The sequence below is a fragment of the Athene cunicularia genome (genome assembly GCF_003259725.1).
Source record: "Athene cunicularia isolate RWA chromosome 1 unlocalized genomic scaffold, athCun1 chr1_part1, whole genome shotgun sequence".
In the NCBI taxonomy this organism is placed as follows: Eukaryota; Metazoa; Chordata; class Aves; order Strigiformes; family Strigidae; genus Athene; species Athene cunicularia.
The window spans coordinates 2,663,649-2,685,170 of NW_020799091.1; the positions used below are offsets into that span (position 1 = coordinate 2,663,649).

Here is a 21,522-nt window from a genome sequence, read left to right on the forward strand (position 1 = left end):
TTCGAAGCAGAGGATGTTTGGTCCTCTGTTTTCTCTTCCAGGAGTCCATGCAGAAATTCAGCCTGCAAGACATTTGCTGCATTACCTGATGCTTTCATCTCTTGCAACCCATGCAGAGCTCAATCATCTGGGAAACAAGATTTCCCTGCCACTAACCCCACAGTATTTCAGAGGTCAAATTCTGACCCCGTTTGAAAAGGCTGCTCAGAAAACATGTGCAAGATAAGCACGTTTCTATGCTCCCATACTGTCTGCCCAGCTCTTGTCCAGTGCAACTCTCCATTTCCAAGCCTTGCAGGCATCCTGCAGCACCGCACAGAATACACTCAAATGATCTGCGCGCATCAATATGCATTTGGACCATCTGTTAAACCCACAAGGCAACCACTGTCAGAAGATCCATAAAGAGTGGGGAGTCAGTGTTAAGTAGCGAGTATGATTTCCTCTTCACCATTTCTTTTAAAAAGTTATTTTGGTCCCAATTCCCACAGAATTGGGATGTCACTTAAAGAAGACTTTTTTGCTCACAGCGCCATGTAAGATAGCAAGTTTCAGAGTAAAGCTGAGCTATCAAAAAGCCAAGTTGCTTATCCATCTTGTTTCCATTATAGAGCAGGGAACTCAATCGAGCTCTTCAAGCTGGAGGAAACTTCTCCACCAGACAAGGCTTCCTGAACATAGAGTTAGAACCTGCCACTAATTGACAGACATGATTGGGAAATCAACCCCTACTCTTGATTTATTCAAGGTGTTTGTTTAAATCAAAGCAGCCACCTCTAGGAACAAAGACTGAAAGTATATTTTTACTAAAACAGATTCTTATGCTAGAAGCAGAATTAATGTTGGGTTTGTTAAACTCTATGATAGCATCTGAACTCTGTCTCTTCAAGACTTTAGAGCAAATAAATCAGTAACATTTTAATCTAGAAAGCAAGAAGATAAAAGAGATTGATTTAAAGAGATTACAAACCCCTAACCCTATTACAAGGGCCACGTCATTCTGTAACACTGTTCATAAGAACTGAGCTCAATCTTTAGAAGCCTGTCATATGGATTATGTTTTTTAAACATGAAAGGGCTGTATCCCAACACTGAGCTTCAAGCCTAAGAGCATTTTTGTCTGAAGATGATTGACCATAGCAAAAATCAAGCTAAGGAGTGTGAAAAGTAGCTTCCGAAATATTTAGTAGGTGTATGATTCCAAGCACTGGCTTGATAACTGGGTTGAGCATCCACAGACACACAAGGCACTAACTAGAAGTCAGGAGGGATGAGTCCCAGTTTGCAGTCACATGAAGGCACTAAAAATTCCTTTTTTTTTTTTCCTCCAACTCTCTGAAGTTCTCTCCTTTCTTGAATCCCTGGAAGAGGGGCATTATTTCTTCTCTGTTCTACTTTGCATGGGATTCCCTGTACGTAGAAATTCCCCCTTTCCCCTTTTTGGCATGATCTTCATGCAGGAAGATTTTTAAAGGGAGCTCGTGTTTGTGAGAACAGCACCTTCCTACTCCGTAAGTGAGACAAAGTGCTCCGAAGTTACACTCTGTGTAATAACAGAAATAAATATTTTACCAATTTCCTCAGAGCCCTCCAGAGTCTGAAAATCATTTAGTTATCAAGTCACAAACACCCCTGACCCCCATCAGCCTCATGGGCCAGATCCAAGCAGTTTCTGAAGAGGCCACACTTCTGCAGGTGACCTCCCAGCCCTGAGCAAGAACATCTCTGTCTGGAGCTGTGCCAATGCACAAATGCCAGGCTAACGATAGCATCACCTGAGCAGAATCTGTCCTGCAGGACAACAGTTACGGATCCCAAGAGAACTTCGCTAGAGATATTAGAGAAAGTATTTCTGCAGCCATCCACTCGCCCACACAAAGGTGAAGAAGGAAGTGGCACAAAGCTCTCCGACAGTACTTTGCTGCTTCTTGTACTAGTTACAGAAATCCACAGCAGCGCAGACTTCAGCACAAACATCAGCCACTCACGTACATACCCTGGGCTCCAGGCAGCCTTCACAAGCCTGCCCATGCTCCAAATACACCCCTGATGGCAGTGCAGGCTGAGCTACAAAGACAAGCGCAGAGCCAGGTGACAGATTTCAACGTGATAGCACTTTTTCAACAGAAGGTCAAGCACAGCCCCAGTTTCCTCTAAAAATGAAAAGCTTCAGTGAGACAGTTCATGCGCTTAAAGCTACACAAAGCCTTGAGTCACTCACTGGGTCACGATCCAGCTGATTCTAAGAATCTGTATGCAGGCTGCTTACCCAGAAATTAACCTACTGCCTTGGAAAGCGTTGCTTAATTTAGAAGAGTGATTACTTACAGCACCTGCTGCTAGCCTCACAGCCTTTGATATGCCAGCTTCTCCAAAATTAATGCTAAGTCTTCTAAAATTATTTACATAAGTAATTAAGGAAAGAACTAAAAAAAGAGTGCTAAATGTATAACATAACAATCAGCCCAGTTATCAGCAGCAATTGAAACGATAATTTCCAAGGCAAATAGCAAGAGTTAAGGCAGCCTGAGCCGAGGTTGCACAGTCGGTCCCTGCGGCAGACTCACATTCTCAGCCAGGCGTAACAGAAAACGTGTTGCACAGGCTACACACACACCAAATCGTGTATATGTGCGTGACACCACCACCCCAGGAGAAGCTCCACACAGCAGGAGAACCTTTGCAAATGAAGTCTCCTGGCTTTAAAACCACATTACCTGTAGACTTTAAATCTAAAGCCAAACCCACAGCAGCCTTGCCATGCAAGCGTTGTGCCTCTTGAATTAACCGAGTGCTGAGGTCAGCAGGCAATGAAGGGAGGAAGAAAAGAAAGGAGGACTGAGGAACAGGCTCACTTCAGGGCCTATGTCTTCCTCCAGAAGTTTCTATTCACTTCTATATATGAGGTCTCAAAATAAGTCCATGGACCCTGATGGGATGCACCCACAAATGCTGAGGGAGCTGGCAAATGTCATTGTGAGGCCAGTCTCGATAATTTTTGATTAATCATAGTGACTGGGGCGAGTGCTCATAGACTGGAGGAAAGCAAACGTCACTCTCAATCTTCAAGAAGGACCCCAGAAACTAGAGGTGGGCCCACAAGGACCTCATGAAGCTTAACAATGAGAAATGCAGTGTCCTGCATCTGGGAAGGAACAACCTCAGGCACCAATATATGCTGGGGGTCACCCAGGTGGAAAGCAGATTGGCAGAAAAGGACCTGGGAGTCCTGGTGGACACCAAGGTGAACATGAGCCAGCAATGGGTCCTTGCAGCCAAGAAGGCAAACGGTATCCTGGGCTGCACTAGCCAAAGGATTGGCAACAGATCAAGGGAGGTGATCCTTCCCCTCAGCACTGGATATACTGGAGAGAGTCCAGCACAGGGCCATGAGGATGCTGAAGGGACTGGAGCATTTCTTCTATGATGAAAGGTTGACAGAGCTGGGACTGTTCAGCCTGGAGAAGAGAAGGCTCAGGGGGATCTCATCAATGTATATAAATACCTGCAGGGAGGGTGCAAACCAGATGGAGTCAGGGTCTTGTCAGCAGTGCCCAGTGTCAGGAGCAGAGGCAACTGGCACAAACTGACACACAGGAGGGTCCCTGAAAAATCAGGAAACACTTTTTTTACTGTGAGGGTGCCTGAGCACTGGCACAGGTTGCCCAGAGAGGTTGCAGAGTCTCCATCCTTGGATCTGGAGACAGTCCTGGACAACTGGCTTTGGGTGGCCCTGCTTGAGCACAGGAGCTTGGATCAGATAACCTCTGGAGGTCCCTTCCAACCTCAACCTGTCTGTGATTCCGTGAAGACATGTACCTAAAGGTGTACAGGTATCAAGATGAGCCCTTCCAATGATTTCAAGAAGTAGTGCAAACTTTACCTAATCTGCAACTACCAAACGGACGTTTTTATTCTATTTGAAAAACAATGACATTTCAGTAATAGTAACTGAGATGCTGGATGCTTCCTTCCAGGAGAAGGAAGAGTTCAGAATTAAACATAGAACCCTTTACCATACAGCTCTGCCTCAGAGAAGAGTCGGCCCACTCACTCAAGTGCACAGAAGTCGGAAACAATTCAGGTTTGGGGGCTTTCTTCTGTTCCTAATCAAGACAGAGGTTATTTGCAAAAATTCAGTTGGGATCTTAAAACCTCCTTCATGCTTTCAGAAGGACTTTTCCAGCAGCTTGAAAACATCTAACAGACTATGCCTTTTTCCTCCCCTGACCCATATATATCAAACTATAAAAGCTGCAATAGGCCTATACAAAAAGGTTTGCCTTTTAGGAGGTGGAACAAAGAACGTAACATTCCTGTCTGAGTGCAACAAAAACAGTTTGAACAAGGTTTCAAAAGGTCGCAGTCATTACAGCCTCCCAGAACTAGAGGCACCCAGTTGCAATTCAAGCTACACAGCTCATCTCTTTCAAGTCTGAAAGCTTGGCTAAGTTTGCAGGTCTTTCAGGGATACTAAGCAAAGTACCAGAGTGCCTCTGCTCCAGACACTGACTGTCTCTGAAGCCAAAGAAAACAAAGTAAAACTTGAAGTACCGAGGTTTAGGAGATCTGTGCAGGCAGAAATCTCACTTCACCCATCACTTTACAGCTGCGCAGCAGTCCAGAAGGCATCGCACTTCATATTATTCCTTAGGATGTTCTTATTTCTTTGCTTATGGCTTACACATTCAAGCATCTTCTAATCTGCGCAGCTTTCAAAAAAACCCAGCTATTGGCTGCTTCTCTGCACAATGAATTAACAAAGGCTTGGAATAAATAAATACCCTGAAATTGTTTTGGAAGGGAAAATGAGCAAGGGTTTCTGCAAAAAAAGGATAATGGTCCTGTCCTCCCCGTCCCCCTCAACTCCCTACACTAGAGGCTCATAAAATTTCAGGATCGTTTTCTAAATTTTAAGCAATGCATAGAAAACCATGCTTCCATAAAACACTACTCAGTGACAAAATGTTACTAATGTGGGTGAAGGAACAATTTCTGCTGGGTAACACAGAACACCTGAAAGTGCACAATAGCTCTGCTACCAGTGTATAAACTGAGGACAGAGTTTAAGTGAGTTGAGAAAGGTCACACAAGTTTACAGAAGAGGATAAACACCACGTGGGTTTCCAGACTCCGGTCCTGCTCTGGTTTTGGGTTTTCTGTTTCCACCCTCCAACCCTCTGCTAATTTTGCAAGCGACTCCAGAGCAAGGCAGAAAGCGGGGATGTGCCGGCTGGCGCAGGCTGCCAGGCAGAAGCTGCTGGGTCTGGTACCACACTCAGAATGGAAACAGCACAGAGCAGGAGCTGGCAGTACTCTGCCTTCCTTACCATCTCCTGGGCAACTTCCCTGATGGGGGACATTGGCACTGCTCGCTATCTCTCTCCTTTCCTCCTGATGAGCCTCACTGGTTTGCTCCTGGTTCAAGCTATCAAGTGATGACCACACTTTACCCTACTCCCTATAGGGCACAAGTGGCATGAAGCAGAGGTTTGGATCACCGCTCCTGTCAAAGCTTATGGTGTTCTTGTTTTGAGCCCTGACACCAGGGATGGGATTTTCATTTCAGGCCTCTGTCTCAGAAAACAATTTCACCATCAGGAATTTCTCTACAGCTTCTGCACTCCAAGGTGCTCAAAGCCTTCAGCGCATCCTCTCAGAATCATGCCGGTTGGAAAAGCCCTTGAAGCTCCTCCAGTCCAACCATGAACCTCACCCTGACCGTTCCCAACTCCCCCAGATCCCTCAGCGCTGGGTCAGCCCGATTCTTCAACCCCTCCAGGGATAGGGTCTCCCCCCATGCCCTGGGCAGCCCATTCCAACACCCAACAGCCCCTTCTGCACAGAAATCCTTCCTCAGAGCCAGCCTGACCCTGCCCTGGCGCAGCTTGAGGCCAGATTCACACAACTGATACTGACCTTGTTCCCCCCTTCCCTGATCTAACACCAGGCTATGTCTCCATTGCCCTCCACTTGAAGCACATGCTCCAAACTACCAACTCACCCCACAGCAAAGCACATCCAAGCTGTGACTTGACCATCAGATTCCTTTCTGTCTAAAGTGTGCTTGTTTAGATTGCTCTGCTGAACAGCTGAAGAACATTTATTCCAACCGGTTTATCTTTGCTCCACCTCCTTGCTGATCTGTTCCTTCAAAGTGTTTCCTCCTTTCACAGGAGGCTGACCGCAGATGTCCAACTGCAAAACCCCAGCATCACCAGTTACTGCCCATCAATTTTAAGTCCTAAACATTTTTCAGAGCAATGACATGAGCTGACACTTCAATAAAACATTAAGAGCTGAGCATTAATACCCTCCTTTGATTCATGTAAGATGACTACTAATTTTGACAAGAGGACCCAAATTTCTAGAGACAGCTCTTGGGGCAGAGAATAGAGGTCTAACAAAAGCAACATGGACCACACTCAGTGGCATCAGTGTTTGAGCTTGGCTTAACACAGTAAAAAGGAATCTTTATATGCCCTTTATATCATTGGATGCAATAAACAGACATGTCAAACCTTTCCAGGGTTTTGGCTTCAGAAGAAATAATTGCCAGCCGCCACCAGGTTCAGCAGGACACCATGAGATTGCAACTGTGCAGTCTATCAACAGTTTAGTTTCTTCAAGACCGCAATGAGATTTTCCTAACAGGGTAGTAAAACTACCCTCAGTACACAAGACTTTCTGAAAGGGATGCTCACTTCAGCTACTGTAAACAAGCAGCAGATGCTAACGACATGCCAGGTTTGACTCATAAAATTCATGAGCACCTTTACAGAGTTTGTGGTTTGTTTTTTATCTTTCATTTTGTGCACAGTGAAAGAGATCCTCTTTTATCTATATGCCCTGCTTCCAATAAGGCAACAACTGAGTTTTAACACCTTTATCACTTCTTTGTTCTTAAGACAAAGAAAAACAAACAAAAGACCACACACACATGCTGGATTTTCCCTCCTTAATAGTACAGAAACATTTTACTCATCTTCCCCCTGTCCCTTTCAGGCTCTACAATTGAAATAAAATTTTAGTTAATAGCATCTAAAAAACAAAACCAAGAAATACGCAACCACCTCTAAAAGGTTCCTTTGCAGCTTCCCAGAGCAATTTGTGATGTCAAAGATTCAGAGAACCACCCTGACCCAATCCCACTAGCACCACCATTAAATCAGAAGCAACTCAACTGGCTGGTGGGGACCAGACTTTGATGGCAACAGCACTCCTCTTCCAAGGAGATGGGTGAAGCAAGTGTTGCAATTTAACACCCTGGCACCAGGCATAGTGGTCAAAGTCGTCTGAGCTAGCATCAAGCCATAGCTGAAAGGACTTGGAAGCAGATTCACATCCCATTTGGCTACTCCCACGGCAGGGACAACCACCCTTGGCAGAGCTGAAACTGCCACCCCTGTATCTGCCCAGAACCACAAACTAGTGACCCAAAACAAAGCTATGAGGAGGCATCTGTTGCATCGGTTCAATCCCTCTGGCTGTCAGCCAGCCTGGAACAAGTCCCACAGTTAGAGAGAACCTAAGAGAGATCAGAATCAGGCCTACCATTCGTGAGGCAAGCGATTTCGCTGGCCTCTTCATCAGTCCCTCAGGGCTGTTTTCACTCTCTCATGAGAACCTGGGATACAGTTATGTAAAACAGATTCCTCGCCCTTAATTAAAATAAAGTTCACATGCACACCCTGCTGAAGGCAGCATTAAAAAAAAAAAAAAAAATTACTTCTATGAGGGATAAGTCACTTATAATTTAAAAAAAAAAAAAATCTCAGCGTGCACACAAGGGAGTGTCAAATGCTTGCCAGCCACCTGGATAATCACTTCCTATGAAAGCTGCAGAAGAGAGCCCTGGGGAAAGGAAGGGTCATGCAGGCTCTCTCGCAAAGGCAATGCAGGTGGGATTTGCCCTGCACGGGTGAGAGCTGCAAAGCCTGTCACCAAACTCCACTTGAGGCCACAAGCACCAATTCCTCCCCACTGCACTAGTATGCCCTTTCATCTGTTTTAAAATCAAAGTTCATCTTGTTTTATCAAAAGTTCCCTGGTTGTATCAGCATGGGAGCTAATAGATGTTTCATGTTCAGCTTTACCAGCTGACCTCAGCATCTAAACCTCAGCCAAGTTCCTCCCCTCCTTCCCCCAAGGAAGAGTCCCAACCATTTTAGCTTCTCACTGGAAGGCAGCCCACCTCTTTGACCCTTTTAGCTGCTTTTTTTTTTTTCAATGCCACCATGTCCTTCTGGAGATGGGGAGGCCAGAACTGCACATCACACACAGGATGCGGGTGCATCAAGCATTTATACTGAAGCAAAATGATACCCTTCGTCCTTTTCCCGATGAGGATCGTGGCTTTTTTGGTTGCTGCTGCACAGTGACATTTCCCTCTCCTTCCTGAAAAGTGAAATCATCCCCAATTTTTTACTGGCTTTAAAGCTATAATAACCTTTCCTCCAAACTTGTAGAAGTTTGACAGAAGTTTTCGGAAAATGTAAATGTATTGCATCCCCTTTAATGCTTTCCTACCAACACCCCACAGAACTTCATCGGGTAGAGCAATGGGATTTTCATTTTTTGGAAGCCACACTGACTCTTCCCCAACAGTTAACATTTACCTACGCATTCAGAGATCCTCAGTACAGACCTTTCCATTCCTGGTAGCGTGACTCTCTGGTGTGGTGTTCCCAGGATCCCCTCAAGAGCCTTTTCATAGATGGGAATTAGATTGGCAACTCCCCAGTCCTCTGGCACAGCGGTCTGTAGTGATAAATTATACAGCGTGGCCAGCAGTTCTGCAGTTTCACATTCAAGTTCCTCAGGATTCTTGGTTGAGAGCCATTCAGCTCTGGTGACTTACTAACATCTAACTTACCTATTTGGTCTAATTCTTCCTATTGCATTTATCTCAAATTAGTTTCTCCAAACTACTGGCTACAAAAAGTGCACTTGGTGTGGGAATGCCCCTAATACCTTCAGCAGTTAAGACTTGATATTCTCTGCTATGGGTTTATCGACTCTAAGTAACCTTTTTACACCTTCATCATCAAGCACTATCACAAAATACCCTAATCCTGATGGATTATATCCTAATATATGTAATATTTGTATATTATGCATATAATATCCTAATGGACATAAAAAGCAAAGTCCTGGCATCTCAGAAGATAAGTCCCAAGACAGACTGTCTCGCCTACCTGCTGTCCCTGCTTTCCCACTCATACCAACCCGTGCCCTGGCACAGCTGTCACTCTGTCTCTCCTTCCTTGGGGATGTTTCAGATACCACAAAGAGATCAGTGAGATTAAATAGTGTCACCATGGTAGCCAGCTCTGCTTTAACAGAGGGTGGAGACCCAAGCACCAACAATGCAAGTTTGGGACAGGAGCTATCGGGGCCTAAAGTGGGGTTTCTGTCTGGGCTCCTCCTGATGGGGAAGGCTGGTGCAAATGGAAGGTAACTTTGTGCAGCAGGATGACATTAATAGATGCCAAGCAACTTGAGGTGCAAACAACTGCAGATTTAAATGTTTTACCCTGACTGAAGTACTAAAGCAGGCACTTTCCTTGCCGCCACACAGTGTTTCTGTTCCTCACCAGCACATCCCTGTAACATTCACAAATTCAGTGAAAATTATTCTTTTGGATGAGGCTGTGTGTGAAGCTACCTGCCTGCACAGGCACTTGCAGAGTGGAGACTGAAACAGTTTCCTTCTTCCACACCCTCCATTCCTTGGCATTTATACCCTTCAGAAGCCCATAAACAGTCCTGCCCTCCTCCTCATTTTATAAAAACTACACAAGTATAGAGCTCTTTTATCTTCCTTTTGCGTCAGTCCCTCCAGCCTCAAAATCATTTCTTTTGCTTTCCTTCAATTTCCTCCTGTTTATCTGCTAGAAAGTAACAAGGATCAAAGGCAGCAATTACTTAAAAAAAAAAAAAAAACCAACAAAATCTCCCTACCCCTCACACTGGTTAGTAACATCAGACCCAATTTTCAGAAAGATATTTAAGAGTTTTTAAAAATACTTTACCAGCTTAGGTGCCAAATCCCAACAGTTTCGGAGGGAATCAAGCGCCCACGCACTTTCTGGATTCCCACTAGATGCCTACCCACATCTTTTAGTATGTAACCACATGAAACACTCTTACTTTTGTTCTCAAGGTTAGGCTCTGTAAGTGCTGCTAAGACAGTCCTTGAATGTTCCCATTGAAACACATAAGGCTACCAAGACAGTTATGTCTCCAGGTTAGGAAAAAAAAAAAAAAAGAAAAAGAGAAAAAAAATGGAAAAAAAGGAAAAAAAAGACAACTTTTTTTTTGTTCCTTCATATGCAGCAGATCTTACCAAATACCTGCTGCACAGTTCCTGACAACGTGAAAGTTTCTCATCTTGTTTTCATCTTGGCTAGGAATTCTGAGGCACAAATGTTGCCGAAGTCTTTCTGTACATATTTCAGGCTATTCAGAGATAAAGTGACATTATGCTATAACAGAAATGTGTTTTCCTGTTCCTCCCTGTGTCTGCTGCTTCTGTGCTTGCCTTTTACACCTGCATGACAGAAGAAAGCATGTTAGTTCTCCAGCACAGTTGTGTTTTGGGCTCACTGTGAGGCTTTATGGGCAGTGTTTAAGTGGAAGGTGTCAAAGAATCTCAGCACCTCCATGAATAAGCCACCAAGCGTTTGTACAAGAGGTGACTCCTGCACTATAGCAAAACAGTACAGTTAATAACGTTTGTGTGACTGGCAGCAGCATTTAACAATTTAATTCCATCTTGGATTAAAACTATAGTTCCAGCTGGACACCAGCAAGATGTTTGGGCCTGATTTGTAACCTGCTGGAGAAAACAACCTTTCAATTCTGAATCATCTTTTCAAGATTACAGGAATATATATACACACACACACCTACAAGATGCAAGACATCATGCAGGTAGGTGATGGGAAAATCCCACAAACCCTCTGCTACACTAACAAATGAACCCACTACATGAAGCATCGAAGCCCCTACAGCACAACAGGGATGACAAACATTAGGCTTCCACACCGAAACAAAGGAGGGTCCAGAACAGCACAGCAACAAGAGCGGGGAAATATACATAACCCAGATGTGATATTCTGTCAAGCTTTTTCTCCCAAATACATTTATTAAAGACAGAGAACGAGTTGGAGAGGAGTCAAAATCCATTTTGTACCAAGAACTTTTAGATTTGGAGCATAAGCACATCCAGCAGGAGCTGACTGGGCAGGTGCTAGGGGTCCAGAGGGCTTGGGGACAGAATACTAAGAACAAAATAACTAAAATAACTATTTAAGAGCAAAATAACCAAAATGGAAAGCTGTATACAATACATGCCACAATGACAGACACATCTTTCAAGAGTAAAAAGGCACCTACTTGTGAGCTAATCCTGAGAAGGCATCGGATCTAGCCATATGTCTTACAGTCCTTACATCCAAGTTTCAAACCTACAGACAGCTCCGGGATCTTTAATATTACACCACAGCTACATTCACTCATCTTTCTCTGTTAAGTTTTCTGCCAGGTCAGCTCACAGCCAAGTGCTGAAAGGGAAAAGCACCCTTGCCTTCGGATGGCTGCGTGCCATGATGAGCTCAGCTGTGTCAAGCTTCACCCCCAGATCACAGCCTCCAAAAAAAAAAACTCAAGCAAAGAGCATGCTCCCAGAAGGTGGAGAGAAACCTTCAGTCCTTTCATCACACACTTGGTCTCCAAAAAAATGCAAGTTCAGAATTATACTTTTAATATTAATTTTGAGTTGACCACATCAAAAGGAAAACAGCTGCCAACAGCCACATCCTTGCTTTATAGTTTTGTGATGGGGGGGGGGCTGTTTTTTAGAAAAAAAAGCAAACACAAGCTTCTCATCTGTTAGTCAAGAAGAATGCAAAGTCAATCACAGACTCTTTCCTTCCAAATTTGTAGTTAGTTCATTAGGAATTTAGGATCAGAGCCCTCACAGAGAGGTCAAACAGTCTTTATGCTGAAACTAGTACAGGTTATGCATTATACAGAATCCTTTCACCGCTCACCCCATTCACATCCCAGTGAAAAGAAAAACAACGAGCCCCACCACAGAAGGGAAGCACGTGAATTCATGAGAAAGGAGGAAGACAGACCACAGAGATCACACATGCTCATCCTATTGGATTTCGGGTGATTTACCTACAGCTATAGGAAGTAGAGATGGAACAGAATCTCAAGTCTTCAAAAACAAACACAACTACACCACACATGGGATGAGATCACCTTGCTGAAGCCACTGCTCCTCAATACTGAGCCAAAACAACGGGGTAGGATTCAAAGAACAACTGAACATCATCAGATAGGACAGACATCCACTGGAATACTAACCTTAAAGCTTGATGACAGAAACTGGTATGCTAAAAGCAGAAAGCCACATTCTTTTAACCTCCATGACCATTACCTCCTGAACTGCACACTGAAGCATTTAATGCTGCCGCATGTCAGCATGTGATGAAACGTTTTTGAAACAAACAAAAAAAGCCCACACGAGCACTGTTGGTGGCATCTGGACTAGGTCCCAGGATGCGTAAGTATTGGATCAGGAGGCAGGAAGGGCTCTTGCAGGATGTACCTAGTATTAGAAAGGACTGGCTCTCAAAAAAATGCAAAGGACATCTAAAATAAAAATGATGACATGAATGAAAGAAAAAAAACAAACCAACACAAGTATGATCCTGATGATCCACTAATGAGCTGCAGGAGGTAAAGGAAATCAAGCTGAGATCATTTCAACATTGGCATTTTTTTTAAAGTAGCCAATAACTTTAAAAAGAAGATATTACACACAAGAAAAGACATTTTTGGTTGGACCAAGTAAATTACTAAATTCTTAGAAATATGGCCAGCTCATCACTTCTGAATGTTTTTCTTTTGCAACACGAGGACTTATTTAAGAGACACACAGAACAAATGAAAAACCTGGCACTTGGAAGTCTACAAGGAAGAAGGAATGAGTTTTCTGAGTATTTAGCCTACCCTTGCTGCCTTCTCCTGCCCTGTCCCCCGCATCCCCTCTTCCCATAAGTAAATTGGAGGCATGTTTGGGAGGGGGGACTGTTAATATGAGCTGGCAGGACGCTGTTTCAGCAAGTCTAACTTTCATGTGAAAACCAGAAGTCCTACTATGACAGTACAGTGAGTCACTTGATGACAAGTCATTGAGGCATTTAGATACTGGTTTTGAATTCTAACAAATGACACTGTTTTGCCTTGTCTAACTGAAGGATGTGCCTTTATTGAACCTAGAATTCAAACACCGCCTGTGACCGTCTGCCTCCATTTAAAGGCAGCCTACACAGAAAGATATACTGGCTGCGTTCTACTTTCCAGCTTTCAGGAAAGCCCTGAAGGAATCTTGAATTTTTTGTTTCTTCTTGAAGAAAGTCCTGCTTTTGCCATTCCCAGCCCTACCCCTCACCTTCTCAGCCTTTCTAAATGAAATCTACACGTTTAGATATTTCCAGATATCTCATCAGCAAAACTGTCTGCTTGATAGAGGAAGGCAATGAGCCGAAGGTTTTTTCCCCTATCCAGTCTTCATCCTCCTCCCAAGCCCTGAAGAAGCTGCTTCTGGCTGGGGTGAAGGACAAAATATGAGGACTGTTTCTCATCAGTCTTACGGGTGGCCAGGGAAAGTAAAGATAGGCAGGAGATGAACAACATTTCTGTGGAAAGGCAGAAGGAAAACAAAGATGGCTTTAAGGATGTAATTAATGAACGGAGACAGAAAAGAAACCAAACAAACAGGAAGAATACAAAAATCAGTTCACACACACACACTGCAAGGTAAGTTTAGTGTGATTGTCAGGGCTCCCAGATATGGGAAGAGAGACACTACTTTGACACTGGAGGTTACAGCTTTATCAAGATAAAGTGTCAGTTTAATTTTGTTCATGCTCTTCAAAACCTGTTTTAGGAACATAAACAAGGGATTAAATCAGGTCTGGAAAAGTAGTTCTAGTCCCACTCTTTCAGATTCTTTTGGCGCTGGCCTGGTAGTGGTTGAGACTCCTGCTGCTTTTTGTGAATTTGGTACAGCCTTTGTAATCATTCTCTCTGCTACCAAGGGAGTCAAAATTGCGTCAAAGAATTTAGAAGACACGCAAAAGTAAGAGACTGCAATTTTTCCCAGACACCTTTTTAACAAGACATATAGGCTGATGCAACAACAAGAAATTTGATGAACCAGAAATTAAAAGACAGATTTTTAAATTTTTTGTTTATTAGATCAATGTAACTGATGCAATACCTGTCGCTGGTGCTGTAGTTCCCTCTCCTTCCTTTCCTCACAATTTCCCTGGCTCTCTGTAACGCTACTCAGTGAAGATTTCAGTGATTTTTGAGAATTAAGGTATAATGTTAATAACCTACTGTTAAGATGCAGTACATACCCTCAACTCTTACCCCCCCAAATTAGGAACGGGAGGCTCAAACCAAATCCTCTCATTATTTAAGTCTTCAAGGCACACTTGGATCAAATTCTGTCATTTCTCTCTACAGATAGGAGTGGGAGAAGTCTCTTTTATATGACACAGATTTTTGCATAGATTCACATCTCCAGAATCTTGGAGCTTAACAGAAAGCATCAAACACCTTAACACACACCCACAACATGCATACATTTTTACCAAAGAACCTTACCAATTACTTTGATTATCAGAAAGCGGATGGTTTCGATGAAGGGCTATGTGGCATCATCACCATTCATTTCTAGGCCACTCCTTTGAGTTCATCTCGCAAAGCTTTTCCGTTGTCATCTGCAATCTGCTGCGATCGTGATGCCAGAGAAGCAACACTGAAATTGAACTCACGTCTCATCCCAAAGTGGGACTGAAGACGAGCACAATGGCAGGAGATGTCAACTATAAGCTTGTGGTTAATGTTCTGTGGTTAAACAGAAGAGTTAGCTCTCCTGGGGTAGTGTGGCAAGAAAATTCAATCAAACTTCTGTGGAAAAAAGAATTAGCAGTGACCACATCCATGAGAAGTGCCATCCACTTAACAATCATTACAGGATCTTTGCTTTATGTCTTTTTTTCTTCCTCCAGCCTCCCTCTTGCACGGAAACCGAGTACTCCTAGAACAATTTTTCATTCCAGCAAGAAGTGCCAACAAGGCAAGTGGCCCAAACCCTCTCAAGCAAATCCTTTATTATTTAACAAAGTACAATACTTAGTAAAAGATAGAGATTCACATTGGAAATTCAGCTTTATGTAATTTAAGGGTCCACAAGACAATTAGATTGGTAGCCTGAAAAGGGCATTTCCGTATTATGGAGGCCATATACATATTTCTGAAGAATTAGGAAAAATGTGACACTTTTCCTTTTTATGAACCAATGTTCCCTTTCACAAACTTGTTCCTTGATCCTGAGCTTGAATCAAAGGGTTTCCCTTCTCTGTGCTTTGTTTTGAAACAGATTTGTCCAGTTTTCTAAAAATTAGCCAGTATGTGAATATCTGCCTTTTAATTATTGACCCTGACTACAGCAACATTAGTCTAATTATACACTAATTTGGGTTGCTGTCAATTAAACTTTTAAATACATAATATTATGACATCTTCCAGTCTATTAAAAACAATGCCTATTAAAAACAATGTTTTACTAAATAAAACACAGACAAACTTGTACTTCACTAAGAGCACATTTTTCTGGTTTGCAAAGGAAAATTATATTAAAATTTGTCTTGAGTGAGGGATTCCTGAAAGGATAAGGACATATAAATTGTTCTATTTCCAGAAGAACTGCAAAATGTAACGGGAGTTTTATAATTGAGTGTCTTATTAATTTTAATGAACTAATCAATATTTCATTTCAAATCTTGATGTGCCTGTCTTCTGCTAATTCTTTTTTGTGATACACACTCCCTGGTCTTTGCAGCTGTTACCTGACTGTTAAATCCACCTTCTGTTGTGAAGGGACACCAGAGTTCAGACTCAGGTGAGCAGTTTAATGAACCAGAAAAGCAAAGGATATATTATGAATTTGGCCTCATTTTTTTCCCCTGCCTCTACCTCAACACACACTGGGGTCACAGAGCTCAGTAACAGCCTCAGACACACACTGCACCTTACGCAGAGGTTAGCACAGGGCCTCGAGCTGATCAGAATCTAACAGCCGTATAGACAGGATTGGCAAAGGGGGCTTGGAATATTCCTCCCTCCTGCTGCTGAAAGAAATCAGCTTTTCCTTCATCCCAAACATGTCTGAACCATGGAGGCACACGAATTCTACATTCAGCTGTGACTTCTAGCCTCTCCAAAGCACGACTGAAATAAGACATTCTTGAAATACCTACTAAAGGCAAATGATAGATTCATCCTGGCACAAAGCCTTTAAGTTAAACTTGGTGAAACTGCATAATGTTCACTTACAGATAGCTGGTGAAATTAAGTCCAAGTTTTACAAAAGGAATCACTTCTCTTTCTACAGAGGAGTTCGGGTTAAGTGGCCAAGCCACTCATATTTTAAAATCAGCAGAGAATGTGCATTTGGGAATATGTTAAGTGCAGAAAATAATCTATGTTGGAAATTCTTTATGGTAAAGAACTGATAAGGTATTTTGCATTACACTAAGCTTTCTACATGTAAATGAGAATGACATGAAGCAAGCCACCCATTCAAATAAAAATATTTCTCACTCCAGCTCCTATTTCACGAATACAACACACAAACCCTAAGAAATGGGCTTCATCCTGTAAGAGAGGCATCATCTAAAAATTGTGTACCACTTACAGTCATCAAGAGAACTGATAGCTCAAAGCCCTACTGATGCTTAGGGAAGTAACTCAAAAGTCCCAAAGCAGTGCTGTGACACCTCAGCAAGCCAGTCTGTCAAACTGTGTCCTAACCTTTTGCATTTGATTTTCCTTTCTCTGCTGCCACCAGTAAAGTCGTTAAATGCCATCAGCTGTAAACCACAGACACACTGTAATACGTGCATCAAGCTCGTAAGAGCAGGAGACGATGCCTTAAGGTAAACTTGGATGACTCTTCCCCACCCCAAAACCACACACAATATGAACAGTAATTTATTTTCCTCCCCCGTTCTCCATTTAGATTACAGGTATGGGCTGACTTTATGGAAAAAGAAGGGGAAAAAAAGGCATGAGACAAGGCTTTATGTCGCCCCACATGCACGCAGCACACACTTGCCACTTGACTTGCTTGTAGTCCCACAGCTACAAGCCCACCTAGATGCCATATACTTAAAGGCAATGCGCGTAATATATTGTGTCTGCCTTGCACATGGTAATTGGGATCACAAAGGGCTCCTGTAGGAAAAATTATTTCTTTTCAGAAAGTACATTTGGTTACTACTTCTACACTGTTCTGATTTGGTCTGTTATTCCCAATTTAGGACCTTTCTGCTATCCCATTACCTTTTATTGTTCCCCCTCCTTTTTGTAAACCTGAGATGATAAAAGATGTCCGATTTGCCACCACGTTACCTCACTGATTCTAGAGAGGAAGCAGGAAATAGAAAGACTTTAAGGTAGTTATATCAGCTTAAGAGTGAAATAAAATAGCTATATAGCAGGTCCAAAGAGCACAGATTGCAAGAAGGAAGGAAATTATGGAAGGAGAGTTATTGTTTAACCTACATCCCAGACCAGACACAAGAGATAAAGGCCAACGTTACCTACATGATTGGAAGTCAGAACACTTGGACTGCCATTCTGAACAGCTATTTGAGAGCCCAGACAAATTACAAGAAGTGTGTTAATACATAAACCAGAACTGAATACTTCTACTTTTTCTTCAAATTCCCCTGGAAATGCACTTAATCAGATGGCTTTTTGGCTTCCCCTTCCCCCACCCCAACAAACAAGTGCTAAAATGAAGGGAATTCATGAAAGCTATGCCACTGCAGTGCTTCTGTCAGTGGATTTAGCACTGCTGCCTGCCTGCATCCCCACAGGGAGAGGAGTAAGTGGAACTCCTCTCAGTTACCTGCTGCCCTGTACAAGACAATGCATGGGAGACAGAAGAGACCTGGGTGACTATAAAGAGGAATCAGTACTTTTAGAGTGAAACTCTCTGACTTATTTTAAAAGGCATACTGGAGGACGATACATCCCACATCCTAAAAGGGCCTTTTCCTCTCTACTGATCATACTGGGAGCCTGAGGAGGCTTACTTGTCTCTGAGCATCCATGTTTTCAGATCTGAGCATCTATTTTTTCATCAAGTGAATCCCATGAAGGGCCCTGAAACTGTGACATGCACCCCACTGCCACAGGCCAAAAAGGATACAGAGCATAGGCAGACCCAAAGACTCACAACTGCATCTCTGAGGATGTGGCTGAGGAGGGACAGGACAACAGTAAACTTTCTCCCCTGCACAAAGCCAGGGGCAGTAATCACCAGTGGCAGCACAGTGTCAGCCCTCACAGCCATTATGTCCAGATTTACACGTGCACAATTCCAAGTTCTGGAATTTCAAGCTTGGACTTAAATTTGAGTAAAAACCTACTTAACATAACCAGCATCAGACATTCATTCCTAAAAAGCATCACATGCCTTATGCTCAGAAGGGACGAAGTGATCATGGTGACTTATGTGCCGCATGAGTGAGCATCTGCTGACAGGCCCAGTTCTTGCTGCCACCAAAGGGAATGGACCCAGCCACTCCCATCCCTGAGAACTGGGGTGCAAAGCAGTTCCTCCCAGCTGAGATCTGTGCAAGTGCATAGAAGTATCACACATTAGAGAAATTATTTTCTCTGTAAAAGCAAGCCCTCAGTATCAAGCAGAACATGCCTACATTCTCCCCAATTCCTATACAGGCCAAGACATCGGGCTGAGAAAATAAGTACAGCTCCCTGTCAGGCATAGAAAAAGGCTTTCACACAATATGATTCTGGCACACAAGATTCTTTTTCCTTCCCACAGAGGTAAAAAGCCAACAAGAGATATTGTTGTACCTGTCAAAAGGCTAACGATCGACTAGGGTTTAGAGAATTATGACTTTCATTTTTAGTTGCCCAGTTTCGGTCTGTTTCTTGTACCTCCTCAAAGAGTGATTGTTTTTCAGACCCTTTACAAAGTTTATTTGCTTCCGTTATCTGCTATTGACAGGATGAATTGTAAACCCAGATCACTTTAAGGGGTGCAGCTCTGGATCATTTCTGTATTTTGCTACTGAGAAAAGTCTATTTCAGCTCTAGGTGGTTCTGCACACTCTTAAGAATATAACGGAACTGGACCATAACAACTAGCTTTTGAAATGACAAAACTTCCCACACAGAGGAAGCGAGACAGGTGAACAAAAGGGAGAAAGTAGGGAAGAAGCCATACCGCAGCTCATACTTTAAAGAAAACAAAAGACTAGTTAGCAAACTAGGTGAAATTCAGACACTTAATAGTCAAAGCTGAGAAAAAAAAGCCTGCACAGACCTGGAAAAGGATACACAAGTATCAGCAGTAAACAAACAGTTCTTTGGCCTCTCAGGCAAGAAGGGTTAGCATCAGTTTTTAATCCAGTGCAAGCAAGGCAGTCAGAAACACAATAAGCAATATATTTTCACTTCTGGAAGTTATGCTGGACTTGTCACACATTTCTTCCAATATCCCTGTGATGCACGGAAAAGCATGAACCATAAGACTTACATTTCCCTACTCTTTTTTTTTTTTCCTGAGTACCATCCAGAGAACACAATAATCCCTAAAATCAGTCAAAGCATTCCCGCTGTCATACTACAAGAGCATTTTCCTCTTCAATTTTATTTTCAGCTTTCATTTCCAAGTCAAAGAATGGTAGTTATATCATCCCATTTAAAGAAGCTGGTCCCTCCCCACAGGACTCGGAAAGGCTAAATACCTACCCAGCTTATCAGTCTCCAGCTTTGTTATATAGTACAGCTAGGAACAAATTCTGTCCCGTGGCACAGGGCAGAGACAATCCACAGTTAAATAGATTCAGTATTTAGACGCATTTAAATTTCCACTGTACCTTCCGTTCTCTGTGCAGAGATGAGCTTCACTTCTCTGACTTATCCACAGAAAACGCACAGGGAAAAGCAATTTCTAAGCATCCAGCAGACACATACACACAAACTGCTCCACAAGGAGGAGTTTTTGCAGCTTTATCCTAAAAAACTGTGAGTGAGATTAACACACCCACACTAAGAAATGTTAGAGAAGACGGGGAGATGCTCCCTGCTTTGCCAGGTAATGAATGTGTGCACCACCAGGAAACTCCAGGTATGGAAAAAGGAGGAAGCAGCTCGGTGAGAGGCATCCATGAGTCACTGTACAAAGAGTAATTGCGAGCAGAGAAAAAACACTCTTCCGCCTGTGCCCGACACAGCCATTTCACCCAACTATAATACCCGCTTTCACTTTAAAACGCTTGGCTAACTAAACAGCTTTTACAGTTGTTCTTACATATATTTATCGCTCATACTTAATCACCGCATAAAGTACATGTCTTACAGCGGGTAACAGGTCCCCAGCAAAGAGCCAGGTTTTGACATCTATTTATAAATCTTGTTCCTGAAGAAAAACTCCTGGAGGTAATGTCGGAATAAGGATCAAGTAATGCTCAGCAGGAGCAGATGCACCATGACACACGCATGGATGGAGCCAGCTATTCCCAACAATCATGAATTTTAAGCCCTCCGGATAACAAAAGCAGCAAGAACAGAGATTGCAGGAATGGAAGAGCTGTGGATTGGGGCATTTCCGTGCACAGTGGAAGAGAGAAGCTGCTGCCCCTGAGGGCTCGTCCTGCTGGTGCTGCCTCTCCTTCGGGCTCCCAGGAGCACTGAAGAGCACCAGAGGTGCCACCCATCCCACGATGCCCTTTCCCTGCTACCCACTCCCCAGGCAGAAGCCCCTGCTTTGAGGAGGAGGCTGGACTAGAGTCTGAGGTCCCTTCCAATTATCCCACGATACTAAGTTCAGCTTTGCTTTTAGGTACTTTAACAGCAAAAAGCCACGGTTTCATACATACACAAGGGCAGAGGATGGAGGGGGGTGGGTGAAAGACACGCTCCCACCTCTCTCCATCCCTGCGCACCAGCCACACAAAGCCCGGGGCTGCATCACCCCATCGCCCAGCAAGGGTCCACCTCCTCAGTCTTTGTGTTTGCCCAGAACACTCGCCCCTCCAGCTGAAGCCAGGACGGGGTGTTCAGCAGAAAATTCTCAGCTGAGCCCCGATTTCCACCCCAAGCTCTGCTCCGGGACCCCAAGCATGCGGCCCCAAAAGGCTCCCCGGCTGGCAAACCCGGGGGTTAAAGAGAACTCGCTTTGTGAAATAAATGAGCCGGGGAGGAAGAAGTGGGGGGAGGCAAGATGAGGGAGCCAGGCTCAGTACCCCCCTCCTAAAGGAAAAAAAACCCAACCAAACAAAAAACAAACCCGGCCATTCAACCCTTTTGTAAACTTTACGGCTGCAAAACAACAAGCAAGGAAATCCCCGGGCCCGGCCCGGCGGGACTCACCTTCCGCCCGCCGCAAGCTCC

At 43.6% G+C, this 21,522-nt stretch overlaps 1 protein-coding gene across 2 annotated transcripts in view; it reads right to left on the reverse strand.

The window, feature by feature from the left end:
- The window catches only part of PAK1 (p21 (RAC1) activated kinase 1), a 72,311-nt gene extending 50,793 nt beyond the window's left edge, over positions 1-21,518 (reverse strand). The window contains exon 1 of one of the 2 annotated variants that reach the window (XM_026852629.1): positions 21,502-21,518. The gene's annotated coding sequence lies outside the window, so the exon portion shown is untranslated. Of the gene's footprint in view, positions 1-20,006; positions 20,068-21,501 lie in introns of those variants that run through there. The other variant, XM_026852659.1, reaches the window with a different exon arrangement.
- Positions 21,519-21,522: the final 4 nt, after the last annotated feature.